This window comes from Drosophila yakuba, chromosome 3R (genome assembly GCF_016746365.2).
Source record: "Drosophila yakuba strain Tai18E2 chromosome 3R, Prin_Dyak_Tai18E2_2.1, whole genome shotgun sequence".
NCBI classification, from domain to species: domain Eukaryota; kingdom Metazoa; phylum Arthropoda; class Insecta; order Diptera; family Drosophilidae; genus Drosophila; species Drosophila yakuba.
In genome coordinates this window covers 20,620,813-20,646,934 of record NC_052530.2, presented here as the reverse complement: position 1 = coordinate 20,646,934, position 26,122 = coordinate 20,620,813, and the positions used below count along the sequence as shown (strand labels likewise).

The 26,122-nt window shown below is 41.9% G+C and overlaps 1 protein-coding gene across 9 annotated transcripts in view; it reads right to left on the bottom strand.

The window, feature by feature from the left end:
* The window catches only part of LOC6537706 (sterile alpha motif domain-containing protein 5), a 155,442-nt gene that overhangs the window by 126,230 nt on the left and 3,090 nt on the right, over nt 1-26,122 (bottom strand). For all 9 annotated transcript variants that reach the window (XM_039376426.2, XM_039376427.2, XM_039376428.2 and 6 more), the window contains exons 2-3: nt 20,278-20,327; nt 12,943-12,997 (exon numbers count right to left, since the gene is read on the bottom strand). The gene's annotated coding sequence lies outside the window, so the exon portion shown is untranslated. The remainder of the gene's footprint in view (nt 1-12,942; nt 12,998-20,277; nt 20,328-26,122) is intronic.

The window sequence follows — 26,122 nt, the reverse complement described above, 5'->3', positions numbered from 1 at the left end:
TCGATGGTGTAAAGGATTTGTGCGACAAGTATTGATGACTGCCCAAATGGATAGCGCATTATATGGAGGAATAGAGCGAGCGTGCTTGGAACAATATGGAAAATCAAATCACATTCGGGGGGTGAACGGCTAGCCATCTAATAATTTCGACTAATGAAAACATGTTTCCATCCATTTCGGTGGTTGATTCTGTGGCACTGCAGTTTTCCCCGGAAAAACGAGGAAAACGGGGAAAACAACAATTGCCATTGTTAAGTTTTGTTTATTTACTGATTTTGCTAGAATGAAAATTAGCATTAGCCCGAGAAATCAAATGCCAGCCAAACAATATTTACACAAATACTTTAGTTTGAACCAACATTTTCAATGTTGTCAACACTTCGCGACCTTTTAGGGGTACACATATTTGGATTATGGCCATGTTGATTTAGGACTTTTGCGGCCAAATAACATTTGTGATTGAGGGAGGCTGTGCTCTTAATTGATTCATACTCGCATGCCATTGCGAGAATACAATTTTCCAGCTCAAACAGAAATCAAATATGAATTTAGCATAACGGAAAATGTAATAAACATTGTACAAGCTTGAAGCAAATTTAAATATTCGTGGAATTAGGTCAGCTGGACATGTGTAAAACCATGTTGCAACTATGGTACAACAACAATGCAATGCACACACACTCAGCTCACAAAGAGCGTATGTCGAAATGTTTTTTAACAAAACCAAAACATGCCTAGAACATAGGGAACACACAGGCAACACGCCCTGGTCATTGGTCAAAGCCAAATGCCGGCAAAAGTAAAAAGGAAAAGCCGAAGCAACAGGAAAAAAAACTAAATAAAAAACCCAAATAGCAGCGCCAAGTGCAACTGCAGCCAAAAGCCACAAGACAATGCAACAGCCGCAGCAGCAGACAGACATCTCTGGTCCAGTTGGCCAAAAGGCCTGCAAGTGCGGGGAAGTGGCCAGCATTCTGGCCATAAAGCCAGCTCCTCCGTTCTTCGCCCGTTCCTGGTCTTCTGGCCCATTTGGTTTTGGGTCGTGCCTGCCTGGGCCATGGTTTGATTCATATTTGGATTGCAGTTTCCATTTCATGGTTCTCCTATTTTTTCATCTCTCTTTCTGTCCAGCATTTCTAGCATTAAGTTCTCGAAGGCCAGGGCATATGACACTATTATAAATAGTTGCCTATATATAATAGTAGTATAGCAAGAATTTAAATGTATTTAAAAATCATATGATGACATTTTAAAGTTTCTAATCTCTTAGGCCATGGCTGATTCTTTAACTCCACGTTCGTATTAATATCTTTAAGAATTTGATACTCAATTTCCATCAAAGCCCTTAGAAGTACCCCATAAATTTAACGATTCACCCCAAACAAACACGAAAGTCTAAATTAAACTTTCGGTTCATCAACTTCCTCGGGAAGTGAAAGTGTATCCCCCAAAACGACTAATCCCAGGCGACTCTCAATGCTGCATTATGCTTTCTATGTGGAACAACAAAAATCGGCTCGCTTGCATTATTTGTTGTATTCCTTCATTTCTGTTTTTCCGAAATGGACTCAAACCTCCGCCCTGAAGGCTAAAACTCGAAAAAAAAGGGAAAAAACAAAAACGTAAAGCAAGCAGAGTTTGTTCAACTTTTTTGCATGTTTATATTTGCTGTAAGCATTATTTTTTTGTACCTCCTCCTTTTCGGATGCACACAAAAACCAGTTGCATGAAAGGGGTAACAAACAAGCAGAGCAATAGAAACCAAATAGTGGAATTTCTATATTTCAGCGCAAAGTGCATTGAGGCATGCAGCTGGAATTTCAGTGGCAGAAAGGACGGATGGATGACGAAATGCCAAATGCATAATACATAGAGCCGGGGGAATCCAATCCGGACAGTCCAACCCTTGCACTGCACTCCTTGCTCTCTATAACTATATTTATTTTTTATGCCGCTCCACTGCAAAATTGTGTCAAAATCGGACGCCGTTACTGTGGGGCAAAATGCTGGGGAAATGGTTGGGAAGTAGGTGCAGTCGCTTTTCGTTGGCCCGCATCAACTTTAAAATGTACACAAAAGAGCCCCGTGTAAAAATTTATGAAACTGGCTGGGCAATTTTCTAACGTACCTGCCAATTTAACGGTAAAGTGTAAATCTCATTTAATTTGACAGCCGCAGATTGAAACCTCGAGCAGTTAATAAAGTTGCACCGGCCACTGCATCAGTAATATCAGCTGCACTTGCAGCAACTGCAGCAGCAAACGCCACAACAACAGCAAAACTAATTAGTCCACAGACCCCGCAGTAGATCAACAAACTCACCTAGAACGAAACAGAAAAAAAAAAATAAGAGAAAATATGAAAAAAGGAGTCATGAAGGCAAAGATGATTTAATAAGCAATTAAATTATTCTAATAAATGTAAGCCAGCGGGGCTGAGCAAAGGAGCAGGGCGTTGCAGAAGGATGGCCACAAGAAATTGCACATAAAATTGCAATTTTCCAGCAAATTCATAATACAAAAAAAAAAATACAGAGAAATTATACAAAATTAGGCCGCAGGCTTGGGAGCGAGAAAAAGATAGGGCAAACGAGAGATGGTTAGATACAGTTTTCCGCGAACGTTAAAAGACTGTGGCAACGAAGCCGGGCGATGGAAAAATATCTCACTCTAATTATAAGTAAACAAGGCTATAAAAAGAGACTTTCTTTATTAACAGTATAGTTTAAGTGCTGATAGTATATATTAATGATGTATTATTATTATTATTATTTTCATGGCCTTAAATTCATCGTTAAAATTTCTCTGCTTTATCTATTTCACTGGTTGGCTAAGATATAAATAATAAAATTTATCTGAGTATAGCCAATGTGGTTCGACAGTTTGCTACACTTCCCCATATCCTGATCAACCATTTGGAAACCAACGAATCTGACCTTACATCGCCAAAACGCACTGCACCGCTCTGCGGGAGCGGGAATCAACAGCTGCCAAACAGTCCGCACTCATCGTCATCGTCGGCGTCAGCTGAGAGCTGAGATGGCAACAACTCAAGTGGCATTCATCCAGCGGTGGCAGCTTCAGCTTCCCAGTTCTCAACTCCACAGCTCCACAGCTCCCAGCAGTCCAACTAATGCCATCAAGCCTGATGCATACAGTGATTAGAGTGGACGTTACCCGGCCCAGTGCTTCCTCGCTTCCTTCCTCGGCTGCATCGTCATCATCGACCTGCTTGCTGCTTCTGCACTTGAAGTAGAGATGTTGCTGCTGTGCCTGCTGTTGCAGATACCGCTGCTGCTGCTGCTGATGATGACGATAAGTGCAGTTTGCAGCGTAATAGAAAAGTTGCCACGATGTGCGTGTGTATGTGTGTGTTACTGATGATAATGATAGATAAGTGTGCGCCAAGTGCACTACGTAACTTACTCTAACTTCAAAAGCTATCAGCAGTTAAATCGAAAAGCAGTAAGCCAAGCTCAGTGGAGCCAGCGGGCAAGAACTGTAAATGCTGCGCTGCTTAATGACAAGAGCGCCAACTAAGTTGCACTGGCAGGAGCGGCAGCAGCTGGGAATGGGATCTCCATGAGATGTGGCACCCAGCGAAGGTTACACCCAAAGAAATAAAGGTTTCATCTATGCATTTAGTACTCATCTAACTTGCGAAATTGAATTCCAAAATAAATACTCTTTTAGGACGATAATTATTAAGATTCAAGCATCTTTGATAAATAAATATTTGTAATAAGCATACTGTATGTTTCCTTTTAAATAACTTTTTTGTTTTGGTGCAGCTCCTTAAGTCGCTCCTTCTGCTGAACTGCTCCTGCATCATTAGCAATTGTGGGCAGGCCAAGGCGTGGGGCATGGGAAATATTTGCTATAAATGCATGCAACATTAAGTAGAACGCATTTTTTTCAGGCGGCCATGGAGCAGCAGCAGCAGCATCTGCAACCTGATGACGCCACACGCCACTTCACTTGGTTGCCTCGCGTCGCTGTTGCTGCTGCCACTTCTTGTTGCTGTTGCAGTGTTGTTGCTGTTGCTGCGGTGTTGCTGTTGTGCCTTTTCACAGCTCAACGCTTGCGCACATTTGGGGAGCCTGAGAAAAGGGTTCATCTTTGGCTCTTCTGTGTGCCTTGCGCCGTTTGCTTTATTTCTTTCCCAGAATCTTGACGGCTATTAAGGAGCAAATAGCAACGGCAAAAACAAAGCACAAAAATGAAAAAGAAAAAAAAGCTGTAAAATAAAATTATTATTTTCTTTTCGTGCTCATAATTTGTGCCGCTGCTTCTTTGGCCTCAATTAGTAAAAGACTTTTCCTTATTACACTTTTAGCCATGGCTCCAGCTTTTCCCGTTCTCAGCAGCAGTAGTTCCTCCTCCAGCAGTAAATTAAGTTACGACTTTATGCTGCATATTAGGAGCGGGTAGGAGGACCAAATGGTCCTGGTTATGGAGGAAAAAAACCCTGGATGCTTTTGAGGGCGGGCAGCCGCTAAATATTTATATTATTGCCTACGAAATTGCGGAATAACGAGCAATTAGAAAATAACTATCTTAATTATATTTTTTTTATTATCCGGCACACTTTAACTGCAGTAAGAGATTTTCACAATTTTTATTCTAAATTGCAGTTTTACTTGTATTTATCTCTAACGTAAAACGGTTGTATTCACGGCTCTTAAGCTTTTAAGTCTGTATATGTGTCATTAGGCATTTCACGTTCCTCTTTTCTTTAATGTTGGTCCTCGCTGAGCTAAAAATGTTATTCCCCCTTAACAATCAGTTAATTTTATTATAGGCCATGATTCATGCCCTGCATATTCAGCTTTTATGACTCGGCCATTGAGATCAACGCCCACTGCCAAGGACTTCCTTGCACTGCCATTTTCCTCCCACTCCTTGATATTGTTGTATTATTTATTGTCAATATATTTTATTTAGCCCAGCATATCAACCGCTGAGCATTTGCGGCCATTTAGTTGCGATAAAAACGAAATTTATGCAGCTAAATCTTGTTTTTAGCATACAAATAAAAGAGGCAAAATGCAACTAGAGCTCCGAGTAAATAAAGAAAAAATTCTATTTTCTCAGGCAATAAAAATGTCAACGACGTCGCCGCAGACCAAATGGCAATTGCAGCCGTCGGAATATCCCTCTTTTTTGTCCATTTTTTTTGCCCATTTTTCCACTCGTTTTCTCCGCGCCTCCAAAGTGATTTATGCATTTCGCATGCAAAACGCTAATCAGTGGACCCAAGACCCCCAACCCATCGAGTCGCACTCGAGAAACCCAATAAAAGAAGGGCAGAGCTCGCAGCATCCCTGCATAAAAGTCTGAAATGCGAAACCCAAATAGCGTTTAGCCAAAGATGACTAATGTGACTCCCGAACGATGTCCAACTGGTCAAGTGGTCAAGTGGGTTTGGCCTCCACTCCATTCGTTTTGCTGAGGGTGATGGAAACTCGTGCTTCGATACATTTTTTAACCCCAATTTGAGGGGTTGTTGAATGGGCCAAACTTGTTGAAATATACGCGCATATGCCAAGCATAATTACGACGAAAAATATTGTAAATTTGTAACTTTCGTAAAGTGCTTCAATTAGTAATGAGCACGGGTTAAGAGCAATACGAGAAAATCGGGGTAAACTGAAAACTGAAGTGGCTTCAACATTTTGGCTTGATTTGGGCAAGGCCATTTGAGCTTTCGGCGGAAGTAAGGTTGTATAATTAATTAATCAGGCCAAATTCACATTCAAATTCTGACAAGCAAGGTTAAGATAAATTGGGAATTTTTGAGACGGTATATTTTAACCCATGCTATAAACCAAAATTTTTAGGCAATCCCTAATCTGTTTGTTATTAAAAAGTCGGGCTAAAGGAACCAATAAATAATTATATTTTCAATAATTTCCTACTGGAATATTCCCAAATTTATTTCATAGTAATATACGAATTGACATCAATTATTTTAGCTCATCTTATTGATAATTGATAATAACCAAAAGATGAATTGAGAAAACAGCAGCCACTTGCCATCTCATCTGACATGAAAGGACAACCGCAATTTCCAATTATACTCGATTGGTTGTGTGTGAATTTGTGAGCAATAATGCAGAATGCATCGGTTTTAAATTCACATAAATTCACACAAAAACATTCCAGCAACAGAGAGCCTAATAGGCTTCATTTCACCTTTTCAGCATTTGGCAAATGCAATTAAATCCAGAAGGGGCTATGGCATTCCGCCCATTCGGAGACTGCAAAAACCGCCCAGACAACTCAAAATCACTTGCCAATCAAAGTCAGGCGTATATTTGTGGGATCCATATCAGACGATTTGCGTGCACTTGACCACAAAATTAATTAACTAAAATATGCCAGGCAGGTTGGGCATGGGTGACAAGTGCATCGCAAATTTAAAACCCAATTTTCCCCAACCAATTTACCCAACCTCGATTTGGTTTTGGCTAACAAAGCGATCAAAAGCCGAGAAATAAGAGTGGCCAACCCACTTGGGCAGCAACAACTGCGACAAAATGTCACTTGGCCGACAATTTACAGATGGTATGCACACCATGGGTGCAGTGCGTTTCAAAAATATATGTATTTTCATTGAAAATGTAATATTTTATATATTTAGTCTCATATTTTATAAAGACTTTAAAAATGTTAAAAAAAAAGTTTAATTATTCACTTATGTTGTTTGTTGTTTCTGAGTAGTTATATTAATAAGACGCACTGTACGGCTAGTGTCACAACACTGCGACTGAGAAGGCGCCAGCGAAAGAGGCTTAGTTATTGCGCATAGCCCGAAATGTTCATGTCCTGATGCCACAATTAACTAAAAGCGCGCATCAAATTACAAACAAACGAACGAAGGAAGGACAACTAGCCGGCTACAGCAACTACAAGAACAAGGATAACTAGAACAGCAGCAGAAGCAATAAGGAGCGACAAGGACATGAAACGGAAGCAACAACTGCTGTTGCTCCAATATATGCGCTACTGTGTGTGTTTCTGTGTGTGTGCGAGTGGGGGTATTATTGTTATTTCAGTTGAAACTCGAATTGCTTGTAGATTTGTTGGCAACAGCTGTGCATTTGCCAAGCAATTTCTGTCCGCTCCTCGGACTCCGCACATCTGCAATTTATGTATCCTTTGGCTTACAAGGATAGAGAATGTCTGCTGGACGGTCAAGTGTAGGATATATACATATATACGTCTAGATGATGGTATTGGTAACCAAGCACCACATTGCCATCCCCACCCCCACCACAACGAGCCACACCAAACCCCACCATTTGCAATCTGCATTGTCTTCGGGCCAGGCCACAACCAACGCCCCTCATTGTAAGCTACTTAAGATTTTGCACAGATTACTGCCTCATATATGCACGCCGAAGTTGGAGAGCGCAAATTGAGTGTGAGTTTTCCATAGATAATCTTTACAAGCAATTTAAAGCTGGACAAGTGCTAATATAACAACCAAAGCGAGAGAGATAGTGGCTTAGTTGGTTAGCAGGTAAGCAGGTAGAGCTAAAGCTATACAAGTGCTGCTGGCCCTCCTATCACGTGCGATCAACTAATTAAAGCAACAAAACCCCGTCTAAACAGGAAGCCTTCCATTAGCCCCCAAAGAACAAAAGCCACTGGCATTCAACGGGCTGAAAATGAGGCAAGACCTGGAAAAAGTTGCACTTGACTGATTACCTTTGCCTCAATACCACTCCTTACCTTTCGCCTTCTGCAACATTAATGAGCAGGAAGCATTTTCCTCAGCACAACATACCGAGATTCAATTATGAATGAGTTTCAAATTACAGTTACGGGTCAAAGCTGTCGGTCTGGTAAATGCACGAAATTCCCATTTTAAACGGGATTTTTTTTCAAAAAAAAGTTTCACATCAATATTTTCCATCAAAAATTTATTTTTAAGTTGCACTGAATTTCAATTACACCTACTCAAGCAAAACAAAATTAAATTATTTCTTTAACAATGTATTTTAAGTTAAACGAATCAGGTAGCTAAGACTATTTATTAAATTAATCAAAGCACCGTGAAATATTTACAAAATTACTTTATTAAGCCCCGAGTTTTGCCTGACCATAAATTATGGCTATAATTGTTACACGATGATAGGCTCTCAACTTTCTAGCAATTTTCGAGCCGAACCTATGAAAGTCAACCTTGGTGGACCCCGAAGAATGAGACAAACCTCATCGCATTTCAAGGCAGCCGAAATGGGCGTGGACTCCAAATGGGAAAAGAGCACCGAAAGTCGGAAAAGCAAATCTCCGCCCAACCGTAGGTGACTCCACTCAAGTTAGCTGAACTAAACCGAACTGAAATGACTCACTACTGACAAGGCAGTTGGGGAGCTGGGGATTTGAGGAGCTGAGGAGTTGAGGAGCTGAGAAATTCGAAATCCGAAGGTTGGCTGCCTGGCATGCGTAGATAAATTGAGTTGAATGGAGCGCTACTGATTGGACTTACGATCCAGGAAGGCAGCAGTTGCTACTGCCACTGCCAACGCCACCGCCGTTGTCTCTTTCGGATTTTCAATTATGGTTAATCATGCAAATGTTTGTCGCCTGTGAAAATGTTTTACATAATGCAAAGTGAAATGCTGCATGGCCATTCAAGCTATTCAAGCCATTCAGGTGAGTTTCAAGCTGAGCAGAGCATTATAGTCCAATGCATACATGAATAATTGTCTTTTTGTGTGTCCATCTTACAGCTGCTGCTTCGGCCGTATCCCTTGGATTCATATGGCATATGAAGACCTGATGCTGGCGCTGCTGCTGCTGCTGATGCTGCTGGTGCTGCTGCTGCTCAGGTAAGCCGAGCAATTTTTGCTGCCTGATTTCACAACTCCGACACCAGAGTGTCAGGTTGTGGCACATTCCCCTAGCCCAAGAGCCCACTACTCTACGTTCTGGCCTTTGCTTCGTTTTGGGATTAGAAAACAACCCCGAAACGTGTCACATTATGCCAGCAGATGGAGATAGAAGGCATGTCCGGTCCCTCCAGCCTCCAGTCTCCGATTTTGGTTTTGGGATTAAAGGAGAGAGTGTGCCGTCCATTGCCAAGGCATGTATCTTCATTGAGCCAATGCGAAATACCTGCTTAGGTAACTGCAGGCATCGAAAGTGCAGCAATCGAAGAGGATTTGCAATGGGAGGAAGCGACACAAAGTAATTAGAAAGTGGTACAGAAAATTATCTTTCTCAATCGCCAGGAACGAACAGGTTTCTATTCTTTGAGCGTTTTGAAATAGGTTGTGCCTTTGTGTTGTTATAGTTCTTGAAATGTGTACTTTAGACAATGAGCAAATAGTGATTTATATGTAAGGAAAACGTACATTTTTAACTAATATACGATTAAAAACCCCTTTTATCCCACATATTTATATATAACTCAGGCACTTTGAATAGTTTTTCGCCACACAAGCGAGCCAATTCCGATTTCGTGTCCGCTCTAATGTATTAGAGGTAATTTATCAACTTTTAATCAAATGTATTTTCCATTCCTGCATGGAGATGCTCCCTTCTGTCCCGCCGCATATAATATATGTTCGTTGCTCATGCCATTACGTGGTGTTACGCAATCGCCACCCCAAAAATGGCTGGCAAAACTACCCCCAACCCAATCCAATCCAGCACCCCTTACCCTATGTGGCTGGGCTGATCCTTTATAGTTTTTACATGCATTCCCATGCGTATTCCATGTGAGTGTGTGTGCCATTTGGTCATAAATTCAAAAAGCTGGCCCAGCTTAAATTTTGGTTTTTCAATTTTTGAATGCCAGACCTCTGACAACCCTCCATGGGTTCCATGGGTGCTCGGTGCTCCGCCATTACCCCGCCTCCAACCTTCGCCCTCGAAGGACCAGCATCTCGCATAGTTGTGCGTGCAACTGTGAAACGTGTTACAGGACCGGCCAATGTCCTGTATCCCCCCGCCCATCCCCCTGATCCATCCAAAAACCATGAGATTTCATTTAATTAAAGCATTTAGGCAGGGGTTTTTCAGTTTCCAGTCGACGCCATATGTGCGTTGAATATATTAAATATACAAATACAATCCTTTCCTAAAGGACATCCCATCGAGCACCTAAACAAATATGTTCTTGGGCGCACAAAACAAAACCAAAAAAAAATGTAACGATTGCAGCTTAAGAAAGGTTAAACAAAGGTTAAGCTCAGGGTTCGAGAGCAAAGGTTTTTGGTTGCCCTTAAGCCTTACGGCCAGGCCAGGCCAGCCCGCCCGAAAGCCAACTCATCAAAGTTATTTAGTTAAAATTAGTGCCTGTCGAGGATGTCTCCCCAATATGCCAAAGCAAACAAGACGACGACACAGCATCATCGAATGGCTCAAGGGCCTGGCAAAGGACACGAAAACGTTTTCAGATCGGGGATTTGCGGGGACAATGTCGTGCCGCTGACAAGTGCGATGACAACGTCAAAGGCTGCCTTACAGCCCGGCTGGCTGGGACTACTACTTTACTGCTTCCACTCCTCGGATCCTCGGATCCCCAATGCCAGGCTGCCTGCATGCCATGCCCGACTAGCTGCGAGGCACCTTTGGGAAAAAAGACGCTCATCTGGAAAATCAACTTCGACTTTCGGGCCACCCAGGCATCCAGCAAGGAGCTGAAGAAGCTGCTGCAAGAGCAACAGCAACAGCAAAAGCAACAGCAGCGGCATCAACGAACCGCAAATCATAAAATAAACTCTTTAATTACGCCTCACGACTTGCCGGGGCAGACACGCAACAAGCCCAAGCCACAACCAAATGGAAAATTATGCAAAATGCAACAGCAGCAGCAGCAACAGAAATTGCAGCAGCAGCAGCAACTTTGCCACAGCAGCAGCAGCAGTGGGAGCCACTTCCAAAAATCTGAAGAAAATTATAAAATCTTTGGCACGACAATGTTGACGACAACAAAACTGCAAATTACCAAATTATTAGCCAACAGCAAAAAACAAACTACCAAACACTGAAGGGTAGAACTTTAAGGAAGCTAAACTTATAGATGCACTTCGTATATAAAATGGCTAGTTAGGGAAAAGAAAAGATTATAATTAAGCTGCATAACAAATAAAAAAGTTAAATTTGTTTCGTTACTTAATCAATCATCTGCTGGAAAGGGTATTCAAAGAAACCCACATGGGATCCTCCCAGAATCCATTTGGCTGCCGATGATGAGGCAGTGTTTTGGAAAATGCCAAGTAGGAAGTGAGAATACCAAAAACGCACTCCAACTCGCACACACTCAGCATGGCATCCACAAAAAGAGAGGGGCTCGGGGCGGGGGGTCGGAGAAAATGAACAGAAGGGATAGCCGCCCCCTGCTGTAAAGCGCTTTTAAACAACCTGTCCCCTCTGTCCCCTGTCCCCAACCATAAACTCGTACCCAGGAAAACACCCTCCTGAGCTTGGCACCCACTCGATTATCACCGAAAAACGATTGACCTCACGAATTCGTAATTAATTTTCACAAAAGTTTTCCATTCGAAGACAAACTTCAAACAAAAGGCTGCAGCATCTCGTTGCTCTCTCTCTTTGTATGTGTATGTGAGCGTGTTTGCCCCAATCTGAATCTGTGTGTGGATTGGTTTAGTTTGGGTTCAGTATTTGGGATTGCTTTTGTGGGGAAAACCCCTCCCACTTTTTTCCTGCGGCTGCCACAATGTTTAAACATTTGAGCGCACACATCTCTGTGGGGGGCAGGGTATATGCTGTTTCCCTGCTCCTCCCCTCCTCCTCCTCCTCCTCCTCCTCCTCCTTTTTTTTGGATACCAATCCCCCTCAATCAGTTCCACCTCCACCTCTGGCTCCTCTTTCACCTGGTGAGTGTGTGTGTGTCGCTTAAGTGCTGAAACAATGTTCCAAGTTGTAAGTGCAACAAGGGAACAGCGATCGAAGCCAAAAGCCCAAACTCCAAACGGCAAACTCCGAACTGAACTGAACTGAAACCAGGAGTGCACCAAAAATAAAGTGTGTAAAAATGAGCAACTTTTTCAAGTGAGAAGCAACTATGTGGCAGCATGCAGCTAGTGTTGCACGCTTCCATCTCGGGCGACAACGTCGACAATGACTAGCAGATTTGGTCGGCAATACAGGTGGAGAAATGCAACAGTGCATTAAAAAAGAAATTTAACTGAAATTGAAATTAACTACCAGTTGGATTAACTTTGGTAGCTGGACCATTAATAAATGGTGTAAAAAGTGCGTTCGCACCTTCTATAAATGTGAATTCATCAGCAACTTATAAGTGGCAATATTTTTCAAGTGCAACGACAAGTTGGAACATTCTCCGCGCAAACTCGCCAAGATACAAAAATTTCACTAGGACTGAGACTCCACATTTTGTGGAGTCCCCCCTCCCACACTCTCGCCACCCCGCCCACGCTTTCCCCTCCCACTTTGCCCCATGAATGTGTGCACAATTTTCAAACTGGCAGCGTAAAGTGCACAAATTGCAATTGTAGCTGGGGCGCGGGAATCAGGACAAGACAGAAACTGGGCGACAAAGGGGGCGTGGGACAAGGGGCGGGGCCAAATCGAGTGGGTGAGGGGAGGGATAGGGGGAACGGGGATTGGGGATTGGGGGCTCCAGGCAAGGATAGTGGGGAGACAAGTGAAGTGTGTGGAGGCGTCGTCGATTGTAGGCTCATGCCAGACATGGTGGGCTCTTCAGCAGAAGGCAACTGCAGCGGCTGAAATAGGTACTCTCGCCAAGTACAGTGAACACTTGACGTCGAGCCCACAAGACATTAATTACAGCGCTTAAGAAAAGAACCAACAAAATGCTAAATTGAATTTCAAAAAAAAAAAAACGCGAGCAAGCAGATGTTAACCTTATTACCCAAGAGGAATTCATTAAAGCAGCCTACAAAATAAGCATTGAAATTAAATTTGGATTTTACAAACTTACCTTTAAGTTTCCAATGACAGGTTTCCTTGTGCGTCAGTGTCTGTTTTGAATTCAACTGAAATGAACAGAGATATGTGTAGTGTTAGAGTATTTATTTACATAAAATCCTTAGCTTAAACGTAATTAAAAGTAATGTGATATATTTTCTAAAACGTTTCCTAGAGTATCATGAGTTTCCCCTGATTTGGACAACACTTTTTCCTCGTGTTTGAGTTTGTTTTCGTGCTGACCAAATGCAAAGTGCAAGTCCAAGGCAGCCTGACCATGTACATTGACACTTTGATATGATTGCCAGAGGAGTAGAGAGTGGAGTTACGTGAAAGGAGTGGACAATCGGGTGGTGTTGGCTAAAAGTAGGGCTGGAGATGGAGGTGGCGGTGGCAAGAGGATAACTTGGCAGACTGTCGGACCAGAGGAATCTTGTGGTTAGTTTGGCCAGCAAAAGTTTCATTTGGGGCCATCTTCCTCGCAACACAGTTTACAACTTCTGGTCAGTTCGTCGTGTTCAAGCATGAAATGACGTTGCACAAAAATCGCTCGACAAGGTGAGCACCGCTTTAAGGGGCAAAAACTTTAAGTGGAGCAAAGAGTAAAATACGCAAAAATGACAAAGTTGATGAGGTGTGTGTTCTTTCTGGGCGTTGGAAAATTAATTTTCGTCTGGGATGACATTCTCAACTCATTGTCAGCTGCCCCCTTTTGTCCCTGTATTGCCAGGATGCGCTCTTGTCCGCTCACTTGACTGCCTTTGTTGTGTGACTTGTAACTTTAGTTGTTGTCTGGGGGCACTCACAATTTCGCTCTAAAGTTTAATTTCAACGCTTGACTTGGAAAGTTTTTTTTGCCAGCCCAGTCAGCCAAACAAAGTGACGGGATACAGGGAGAAAAAAGCATTAAGTTTGGGCTGGCAATAAGTAGATACTATAGAAAACGAAAAAGTTTATCCCACACATTTTTAAAAGGTTTTGTAATATCCTATGAGAACATTAGTATATGGAAAAGTACAATGAAAACATTGAAGTTAATAATTAATTTCCAAACAATTTTTTTCGCGTGCACAGTCAGAGTTTGGGGCTTCAGCAAAAGTCGAGCGCGAACGCGAACTCTAGCTTGAAAACTCCTTCTGGCCAAGTCGACACAAATTGCTGCAAAGTTTTTTGGCATTCAAGTGTTTTAATGTCTCACGAGTTGTTACAGAGTCGCAGAGCAGACTCCTTTCCTCCATTCCGCACTCCACACATGAATTAATCAAAGAGCAGCTGCAGTTTGTGTGGCATTAAGTATCTGACTGGGATGGATGGGTTAAGGGACTGGGGGGTGGCTGGGGCACAGGTGGGTTAAGACCGCAAGGCGGTGGCGCCGCTAGACAAATTCAACTTAATCAATTTAAAGTGCTCACCGCAAAGTCAACAGTTCAAACTAACCGCAAGGCAGGAGACGGGGTGCCCAATAGGTTTGAAAAGCAAGGCAAACACCCCCGATCTCCTGCCCATCCGCTCTTTTGGCCCAGTGTTATTAGGCAAATTGTCGCCACATAGATACACACACACACATATATACATACTCTGACATTCTCACAGCAGGTTGCCGTTGACCAACAAGTGACCAAGGTTCAGTGTTTTACCCCCCATTGTCCTGTGTCCGAGTATCCCTTACACATTTTTTTCCTGCTCCTTTCCTTTCCTGGCGTTCCTTGCCCTTTGTTTGCCAACGTGTATTTGTGTTTACTCTGCTGTCAACATTGGAAAATTATGAAAATTAATATGAAAATTGTTGCTATTTACGGCTAGTTTACCCACGAAGTGTGTGCGTGCCGTGGCTGCCTCTTCTTGGGTTTCAAGTGCGGCAATTGTTGGTTTTAGATTTAATTACTTGAGTCAACTTGAGCCCTAATTTGATTGAGTATTATGTGACATTGAGCCCTCTCTGCGAGTGGTTTCAATTAACCCAGGCTCACACGCATGGGAAGGGGTTTGCTTTTTGTTTTGCTAGCCAAAACAATGAAAGACCTAAAGTAGCCTGCGGATGCGAATCGATTGAGAACCCTACTAAGAGGTTGGGACAAAAAAAAACGCACACACTCGACATTTGCATCTTTGACAGCTCTATTGTTGATCCTGCTGCATTTGCATCCTGCCACGCACATACTAAAAAAAAGGCAATAAAAAACCAAGGGGGAACTGCATTGATTGCACTGCGGGATAAAGGACTAACGCACGACCCCTTGAAGGCAGTCAAATATGTAAATGGCTCGTAAGTGCGGAAAACCTTTGATAAAACTCGACAGCCACGAGCAAACCTTTGATTAAATACTGAGTAACTAAATGGCACAGGCTTAAACATTATCCAAATGTATTCAGTTAATCTTTCTATTGCGCTCAAGGTATTTTAAAGGTAAGTAAACAAAGCAAATCTAACTTGCATCGCAATTTTCTAGCAAATTATTATAAAATTTTAGCAACTATAACAAAGCGAAGAAAATCCAAATAAATCCCTTGACAGCATTTCAAAGCAATAAAGTCATAAATCCCATCTCAAAAATGGTACAACATGAATTGGCAGTGGAGCTCAATAAATTCGTTATATTTTCAAAGCCACTTAGGATTAATTTTTATTGTTCACCCCGAAACTAATGCCATGTCAATTGTCAACGCTGGCGCCCAAGACACTTAAATGCAGATTATGCATGTCAAATGGAAGCCCACACTTCAAAATCAATTAGCAGAAGCCTTCTCTGAAAAATCGAGAAAAAAGCGAGGAGCAAACATGTGGGCCACAACTGAACTGAAAGAGTTGCCATTAAATGCCCGATTATAATGACAATTGACGGCTGCAATAAAACCGAAATTGCCTCGTCAAATGCTCAACCAGCTGGTCTAAAAGGCCGGGCTTAGATTAGATGAGCTTCAGTTACCGCTGAAAGTCCCCCCGCACCGCGCCATCACCCACCATCGTATTTACTGTCATAATTTATATGCATTTATGAGACGCGCTTGGACAGAGACAGCGGTTTTTATGGCAATTTTATTTCCTGTAGGCAAATAGGCAAATAAAGCAGTTCGCCATGTGAGAGGCATTCGAAACTTCAACTTCATTATCGCGTTATCGCTACCCCCGCCGAACTGAAATGCCCCTGGCTGCATTATCGTGATTGCTGTAGTAAATGTTTTTTATTTATTGTTATTTACAAATGCATTAAACACAATGTTTAATTGCATCATAAAAAAAGCGACGGTCTGTCTGGTTCAATATAAAAACCCTATGACCCTCTCTCTATATCTATTGCCCACTCCCAGTTTCGATGGCAATTGAACCTTATTGTTAACAGTGATTGACCGCTAAGTGACAGAAATCGCTAATATATTTTTCTTAAATAAATTAGGAAAATAATTTAAGCGATCTTTAAAGTATGTTGGTCATGCACATGACACACAAAAAAGCTTTGTTAAGTTATTAAGCTTTTTTTAAATCTTTTAACCTGTGTCAAAGACCCTTGACAAATTCTCTTTCTAAATCCACTTATGCGTGTGCCCACTGTATCTGGGTTCTAGGTACTCCGATTGTGTGTGCTCGTTGTCTGTTTGTATTTGTCCCTGATTGTTTGCATAGTGCAATGCTTATCGCAAATGCTTTTCCTATATGCGTGTGATATTTTTATGAGTTCTTTCGACCCCGTTGTTTCCCCTGCATTTTCCTCATCTATGTTTTCCCTGTTCGATTTCGGTTGCCTAGTTGCTATGCTCCTGCTGTTGCTGCTGCTGTTGTTGTAGCTGTGTGTTTGCTGTTCACAGTTTTCCGTTTCTATTTACACAATTGACCCTTTCACACCCGAAAACTCATTGAACTTCATCAGCAACATCTACGGCAGCAACAGCAACAACTAGAGATATTGCTCACGTACAAGAGCCCCCCGCCCTGAAAAAAAACGAAAAAAAAAAAATGGAAACCGATGGCAGTTGGAGTTCAAGTCTTGGGCTCAACTGTAAATAGTCATAAATGTTTTGTTTATGTTTACAATTTAGCTGCCGCTGCCGCTGCTGCTCCTGCCGATGTTGCATTTGCTTTTGATATTGCTCTCGCTGCAGTCGCTGCTGCGGTTGCTGCTGCGCTGTTGCTGCTGCAGCGTGTTCCTGCCGCAGTTCGTGACTCCTCTAATGTTGTTGACGTGGTTGTTGCAACATGCTTCCCCATTCCCCATTGCTCTCTAGCCGCACGGCCTAAAGATTTCTGAATTGGTAATGGAGCATGTGCAGTTCAGTGAGGTGAGCTGCATTTTATTGCTATCTAAATCGCTGACTCTTAGCCATGTATGTGAAGCCAACAGCCAACAGGCAACAACGTGGTCCGCTGTCGCCGGATTTTTATTTGCTTTTAATTTGACTTGAAAACGGGGCTTAAATGTCAAGAGTTGTTCGTTCGGCCTGTAATCCACATAAGCACACACATCGCTGTGGAGCGCGATCGGTGCTTTTGTTATTAATGTATTCAATTAAGTAACGAACCGACAATTAAACTCATTATGCATATGGTGGGTAAAATGCAATGCAAATAGCCCAAAGCCCCACTAAACACCATTATTATGGCCAGCGAAAATGACTGTCGACCAAACCAACCAAACAAAACAAAAACTCCAATCGAGCCACATTAAAAGCATCATTAAATAAATTATAGACCATCCCCGCAGCAATAATGACATAAAAACGAAAAACCCAATAAATCTAACATGAAATTCGTAATGTAAACAAAGCTTTATCCATTTGTTGTTTTAGTTGTTTTTTATTTAGTGCTTAAATGCTTGTAAATATTGAAAAAAGGGGATAGCAGTTAAGCCTAATGAAAGTCATAAATAATAAACAATTTTAGAGGTTAAACTAATGAAGCCCAGAGCTAAATGGCAAGTGTTGCTTAGTGTGGGAACTAATAATATTTTTTTTGCTTTGCATGCAAAAGTTAATATTGACCTATCCAAAAAATGTACTAATCTTTAAATATTTTAGTTATTTTTCCCACTGCCCACTTTTCATTTAATTATCAATTAGCTGTACCACATCCTCTCGCATGTCGGTACAAGCTTATAAATATTTTAATTAATTTGCATTGTCATGCATTTTTCGGGCAATTCTTTCGCCAGGTGTCAGTCAGCCCGTCAGTCAGTCAGTCAGTCACTCAAGCAGAATTCAGTGGTATAATTTATGCAAACTATTCGCGTTTCAAATGCGTGGAAATGCGCGGAAGAAGCGTGAATTTATTTATAATTTATATGGCAATTAAAAACTAATATTGTCGACTCCCACGCTCTGTGCAATTCAATTGCAAATTTATGCAAATTTTTAATTTCAGCCCGATGAGCGGGCGGCTTTGACAAATGTTTTGTAGTTTACGGATTTCGGCTTTTTTATTGCATTTTTGATGACAACTCGATGGGAATAAATTAAATAATTAAGTTAATTCAACATACGGCCAGCAATGTGATTTTAATTATTTAATTTCAAACTCGGCATAACTTATGCTAAATTTCTATTTCGATTTCTGTTTAATTTCGAATCGAATTCGAGTTGCTCTGCTCACGTCGCCTGAATCATCAGCATCGATGATTAATGATTTTTAAAATGCCGCTCATGATTTAGATAAAGCAAACTGAACAATTTAGTCCGCTTTGTTGTCTCTTCTTTGTTTCTATTTTGGTTTGCATAATTAATGTCGTGCGCATTTGTTACAAGTTTTTGGTTATTTGTCTTGCTCCCAGATTAATTTGCCCCACCATCGTGTTCAGTGTTCAGTGTTCAGTCCGTCCGATTGGCTGGAACCGAGTCGAAAGGGGCTTAAAGTCTCCTTCAGTCTGTCGGTGGGCTTAGCAACTTCTTGACTGCCAATAGATGAAGTTTGAGCAGCGATAATGACATTAAGCTCGCTCGGGATTATCGAGAAACTGTATTAAAGACATTCTTTAACAAAACGCTTGAACATTTTGAATTCCTGATGGAAAGTACTAAAGAAACTTTAAATTTTCTGAGTGTATGTTTCTATTTCATTGATTGAAAGGTGTGAAAACGAACTCATTCAACTGAAACAGTCATATAAAAATACGTTGCCCTTCCGTGAAGGCTGTGTCATAAATGGACTCTTATATGGAGCCGCGTGGGTGCGACTTCTATGGTCAAATATGCGGAGTGTGAAGCTACTCCGGGTTCCTAATTAATATAAACAGTTTGTGAACTAACACCAAAAACACACACCGCTAGAAGCACCCCTTTGGTGTTTGGCATTTCCTGTAATTTGTCCGGCGCGCGGAAATTGCCGGCTTGGGTTATTTTTCTTCTTTTCGGGCCTTGTTGCATATTAATTTAAATATAATTATGATAATTTTTATTGTCAAGTCCGTTCAGCTGAGTAGTGAAGCCTCTTTGCCACATGCTTCGCCTTGACTTACCCAAATGCCCTCGGCAAATAACCAACCCTTTTTCTACCATCAAAAAGGATTAGTTATTGAGTTATTTTCACAACTAAAGTAACGACAGGCAGCCGGGCTGTGAAGGCGAACGAACCGAAAAAAAACTCCAAGCCAACCAACCAACCGACCAACTGACGCGGTTCAACAACATCTTGTGACTGACATTTGTGCGTCAAATTAAGTGAACTCTTTTCTTTTTAGTTCTTTTTTTTAGAGGAGGATCTGCAGCCGGAGAAGGAAGAACTGGAGGAGGAGCACATGGTCAAGTCGAGCTTCCTGCCAGCCAGTCTCGATCACTGAGTGACTGTGACTGTTGTTGTCTTCGGCCTGTCCCCTGCATTGCGTAAACTATAATTAATAAGAAAACATGTTATGGTTATGGCTGCCGCTGCCACAGCCACTGCCCTGCCACTGCCACTGACTCTGATGCTTCGTTTTTCTTTGTGTGTGCCCCAACTGAAAATTGTTTCTTGTGCCCCGAGCCCGAGGCATGAGGCCACAATTCACCCAGACCAGACACAGGGCATGAAAGCGGTGGTTCTGGTTCTGGTTCTCCGGCTTCTTCATCGGTTTGGTTTGGTTTGGTTTGGATGGCTTGAGATACCCAGACGGCTGTTCAGTTGGAGAACGCAGCGTTTTCGGGCTGCACAACATATGTTATGCATTTTTTAGTTGTCTTCGGCATTCAAAAAATTATGTAGCATTTAATTAGCGCATAATTGCGGCAGCAGAGGCAACTTTCGGGGCACAGGCCTCATCAATTTCAATCCGATCGGCGTGTTGAAAAATCTTCATCTGAGTAATCCGCCCGACAACAAATTTTTCAAGGCAAAATATGCACTAAACACCAAAACTTTATCTAAATAATAAAGAATGATACTTACAATTTGTCAAATAGTAAAATTGAGTTCATCAATATTTTGGACTTCGAAATCTAAAAGAGAAAGAATTTTCGCAATTAAAAATAATACTTTATGCTCAAAAGTCTAAATCATTTGCTATAAATTCGTAATTTAGAATGTTGAAAAGAGAAACTTTTGAAAAGGGGGATTTACAACAACAAAAAATGAATATAATAACAATCCGAAGCCCTTTACGAAATCCGCTTGCTACTTAAAAAGCACACCCCTGCCGAACCGCCAAAATATACGGAAAAATTATAAAAAAAAAAATGAGGACTGTCGCTTGTCAAAATGTCTGGAGCTCAGTGAATTCAACTCATTCTGCTGCCGCCTTCTATGGACGCGTCATTGTCTAAGGATGCAATTGCCGAGGACGATGACGACGACGCACAAGTTCAAAAGCAGTCAACAGTTCCTGTTCGCAGGGCCTGTTTGAAACTCCGACGTCGTCGTCCTATGCCGCTGCCACTGCCACATCGTCATCATTACATCATCATCGTGCTTATCCTTGGCGAATTTCATGCCTTGTCGTTTCGTTGCAGTAGTTCCTTGTGGCTTGGCAAATACTCAACAAACCATGAAAGTAAATAAATGTTTTGCAACGTTGCAGAAATAAAATGCAATTTAAGTCACACAAAAATGGCTAACAACGGCACAGAGAAAAAATACTGGTTAACCCTTTTAGGCGCTAATAGATATCCATGCTTCTAAATTATAATCATAATGGAATACGTGTTGAAATAAAATTAAGTTGTATTTCATAAGTATTAGAAATACTGCCTTCTGAGCAAGTTCCTTTGAATCAACTATCTCCGACATTTTCATGACCAATATTATTTTTCCCCGTGCTGCAATGGGAACGTATCTGGAACGTTGCAGTTCGCCGAGGAGCCTGGAAAACTCCAGCAGGTCCTGGCTGCATTCGTGGTTCGTCCTCTTCCATTTTGATTTGTTTATTTCGTTTCGTTCGGCTTTTATTTTGTATTATTCCTGCTGCTGCTGCTGTTGCTGCTCCTTTTGCCGTGGCAGTTAAAGTAAGCGGCAAAAGAGTTCCGGGGGCTTCGAACTTTTGCATTTATTTGTGTTTTTCTTTTATTTCATTTCGAGTTTTCTTTTTTTTTTTTGTGTTGGTGTTTTGTGAGTTTTGTTTTTACTCGTTTTGGCACAAAGAAAAGTGAAATGTTTTTGGGCGGTTGGGTCTCGCTTTGGATTTTAGAAGTTCACGGGTGAGAGTCGGCAGCATCGTTGCAATTGCATTTCCACAGACATTTAATAGTAAAACAAAAAAAAATATGAAAAAAAAAGTGGAAAACGCTTTAAAATAATTACATGCGAGAATCTCCCCCCTACGGAACAAACAATGCGAGGAGTAATCGCACAAAAGTCGAAAATGAATCACCAACTGGCATCATTCACTGTCGAAAAAAAAAGAGGATTTGGGTAAGAGATCACAAAAAATAACAGAGCGCCGAAACGAATTAATGGATCAGCGATCTTATCAAGCGAGTGGAGCGCAACCAATTGAGCAGAGTGCAGCATAAGGTTTTTGGACTAAGCCTCTTACGGTGGGCACTCGATAACAGGTACCTGGCTGCAAGCAGGTACTAGAATTTCTAGGGATTCTGTCTCTTCTCTAAGCATGGTAATTAGTTTGAAACTCACTTTTATGACCAAGTGAAACTATGAGAATGCTATAGAGACACATTTAAATCAGGCTATTCGAGTAGTTTTGACCTTTTCATATCTAGTTTTAGAAAACAATGCTAAATATTCGAATTATTATACACGTTTATACACATCTATGAAAATTCCAATCATATATAGTGATGAAGAGCCAACAAAATAACCGATAATAACAAAACCCTGCAGAAACTGATGCATTTGTGCACTACATGACTATTTCCCTCTTCAATCAGCCGTATCCATTACACATCCGCCCCAAGCTGTGAATGATTTAAGTGATTCGGTGCGCCTATTGTATTATTTTCACCCCCTCCTTTCGCCCACACCACGTCACTGGAAATGCAGAAGAACTGCAATAAAACAAAATAAAAAACAAAACAAAAAAACAAGAACCAAAACAAAAACTGATGAAAAAACAACAGAAAAACATGAAGAAAAAGTGCAGCGGCAAATGCCAGACGAAACGGAACAATAATTAAAGCAATGGCAAAAACAACAACTACACCAACAACAACAACTCGGTACACAAAATAAACAAAAACATCAACAGCAGCAGGAACAGCAACAACAACAACAACAACAACAGGAAGAGCAACAAGAGCAGCGGAGGAAGTAGGAAAAATGCAGCAAAGCTCTCTTTTTGAATGAGATGATGCGGGTTCCATCCTTATATACACAGGATATATGGCATGGAATGGGTTCAGGGATTCCTAAAGGGTTGCAAGATGCAGCCCAAGGTCTATCCTCCATAAAACGATGTCGTCGTCATCATCGTCCTTGTATCTCATGGATACACAAGGTATATTGGCTTTCTAGATGTCTAAACGTTAACAGGTGTTTTATGATCTAATACAGATAGTTACATCTTTAATATTTTAGCTTAAGAACTTGGAAATTTCAATCAAATGCAGAACTTATAAATCAATTCTTTTAAACCTTACTATTGCTTCTATAAGATACAATGATATCTTTCAGATATTCAATTTCAAGAGCTATGTATCAAGTAATACCATGGGTATCTGCAAGTCGGACACATCTGGCATATCTTGCATTCGTGATTTTGTTTGCTGCTTGTTGTTTGGTTGTCATTGATGCCCCCGCCGCTGTTGATTTGTTGTTGTTTTTCTGTGATGAGCCTGCAGAGCAGCGCCAAGGCAAAAATCAGTGCAAAAGGCGACGTCGCTGGGTGTCGTTTGCAGACAACTTGAAAAACATGAAAACGCGAAGCGCTCCTCCGTCCCATGCCCCTCGCACTTTCCCATCCCTCTATTGACAGTCACGTCAGTTAAGCTGCTGGGAACACACACGCAGCCACAGTGACGGCCAAGATGATAGCACACACATAACGATAAGAAGATACTGTGGAATTTAAATTTATAAGAAGTTCGCTTAAGGCCCTAAAGTTACACAACTGCAGTGCAGACAAATGTAGATGAACGGTAGTAATGACTGGAAGTTTGCCTAACTGCATCTTTAGTGCTATTATCTTGGCCGCGTCTGCAAATATGACGGGTCTCGGGCAGGGGAAGACACCCAGAGATTTCCCAGACAAGCAGGTGGCAAAGGCTTCAGGCCAGCCGAGAATCATGAGGCCAACATCATGAGCCAACTCCGGTAATTGCTGTCCGGGCCAAATGCAAATGCTGTTGCCGTTGTTGCTGCTGCTGCTGCTGCTTGCGTGTCTAGATGCTCGATTGTAGATTCTCGTCTTGGATGCTGCACTGCTGCAGCAGCATATCACATAGTTGCCCCTCATCCCTGCTGGCCTCGAATTATGTTGTTCTTCACGGGAATTGGTTTGGCCTCCTGACAGCCCACCTCCACCCTCTGCACCTCTGTCCGCCCTAAAAGACCCCACTCTACCGGCAGTCTGTGGATGCAATATGATTTCAATTAGTACCATTCGTTAGTGAGTGAGTGTGGCACTCGGAACTGATTATTGCATTTATAAATTGCTGTTTGGTTTGAAACTTCAAGAGAACTGTGTTCTCGAAGATGTAGAGTGCAGCGAGAATCATGTTTGCGTTTATTACTAGTTTGGTAATTATTCAAAATATTTGTCTTAACTAAAAGCCATTGTAGACTTAGTGTTTCCCTTATATTTTCAACACACTATGCTTAAATGTAATCAATCAAACTTATGAAGTAGGAAGCATTCTGGGCATAAGCTCATCCAATAAAACCAAAATTTTTATAGATCTCAAACAAACATTACAGCAAACTCTATCCTTTCCTCCCTTTTTTTTTGTTACCTTCCCGCAGCGGAAAGCGAATTATTGCTTTAAACAAATTTATTTATAACCCAAATTAAATAACTCAGAGCAATGGACTTGACTCCGGTTGCCACTAAATTCGCTAGTCGAATGCAATTTGCAGATTTACTAACCCCCAGGAGCAGAATGAGCGGGAGCCACAGATGGAGCCGCAGATGGAGATGGCGATGACGATGGCTATGAAGTCCGAGGAGCCGGACTTGCTGCAGTTGGAGAAAATTGCAATTGCAATTACCAAGGCGGAGAAAGAGTGAAAGAGAGAGAGAAGGCTGAGAGTGAGAAGGAAGGAGCAGCGCCATGCCACGGGTAAAACAACTAAACAACGCCGAGCGACGACAGTTTGACTTGCAATTTTAGCTGCACCAGCAGACCCCAGCAGCGAAATCAGCGAAACCGTGGTCGCCGCATCATCCCCATCATCATCCGCATCGTCAACATCATCATCGTCGTCGTCATCAAAGGAATCATCATTAGCGGCATCATCATTAACGAGTAAGTGAGGCACAGTGGAGCGTACTTACGACTATGCAATACCTAGTACTTTTTCTTTGTTTCAAAAACGATTTAAGCAAAAACGATACATCTCATAAAAAATGTGACTCTTCTTTAAAAGCTGTCTTCAATATTCCTTAGTTTCTGTTTAAAGATATACTACTCATATTTCCGCTTAAAGCTTTAAGCAAGCAAACAAAAGTTGTTCCTTTTGACCATTACATTTTGATGGTCAAACGCCGTATACCCCCATAATCCACGAGGATCTCGGGTACGAAAACCGCGCGCGCCTCGACCATATCCATTACAGCCAGAATACCAGGAGGCTCAGGAGCAGGAGCAGGCGGATTGCGACTGGGATTGGGAATGGAAGTGGGCTTGGGAGTGGGAATGGGAATGGCAACGGGAATGGGGCAATGTGGAGCAGGACAGAGCACTGAGGGCCGAGGACAGCGAGTAGTTGTTGGCCTGCGGCTGCCCGTCCTGGCCAAGTTTGCGAGAAAATCGATTTTAGCGCTGCCTGCGCTCGCACGGGCGGCCTTTTGGATGCGAGTGTCCAGGTTTCAGGTCCAGATCCAGATCCAGCTCCACTGCGAGTGCGAGTGCGATTTCGAGTACGAGGCCCAGTCACAGTGCCATTCGTATTCCCCAGTCTACAGTCCACCAGTCGGCAGTCCCACTCCCATTTCCATTCCCAGTTGGGGAGTTGCACTCCTGTTTGTCCACAGCAAGAAATTTCAAGCGTATTACCTTTAAAAAGTTCGCTCTATAACTTTAAGAACTCGAAGGTACGAAATTGATTTAAGCTATAAGTGGGAATATACCAATTTAGATAAGGAATTTCATATATTTTTACATTTCATTTTCATCCCACATTTTAAACTATCAAAAATAAAAAGTATAGTATTTTTAAAGAAAATATTTGAATCGTCACAAACTTTTCCGCGTCTGATTTATTGTGTTTCCAAGCCTTGTTTTACAACTCAAATATTAAGATATACATTTATGCCTATCAGTACCATAAATCCCACATTATATCTGTGATTATCTTTATGGGGAATACATCTTTTTTGTTTGGCTCAGTGTCCGTCTGTTTGTTTGTTTGTCGCTTTTAATGCTGAGCGGAGTTGGCGAAGGCGACTCTTGACTGATTTTTATGCTTTTGGCCCAATTGCCCCGCAGTAGCCGCTCCGTTCGGAAAGCGTACTCCGATGGGCACTGGGCGATGGGCACTGGGCAATGGGCATCGACCGGTTCTCGGTTTTCTGTGCTCGGTCCTCGGCAGGGATTACACCTTCCTGCCCCCCCTCAATGCCACCCATTAGCGGCCCTTTGTTTGACTTGCAGTTGCAATATAAGGTCATTCCTCTGCTCTTGTT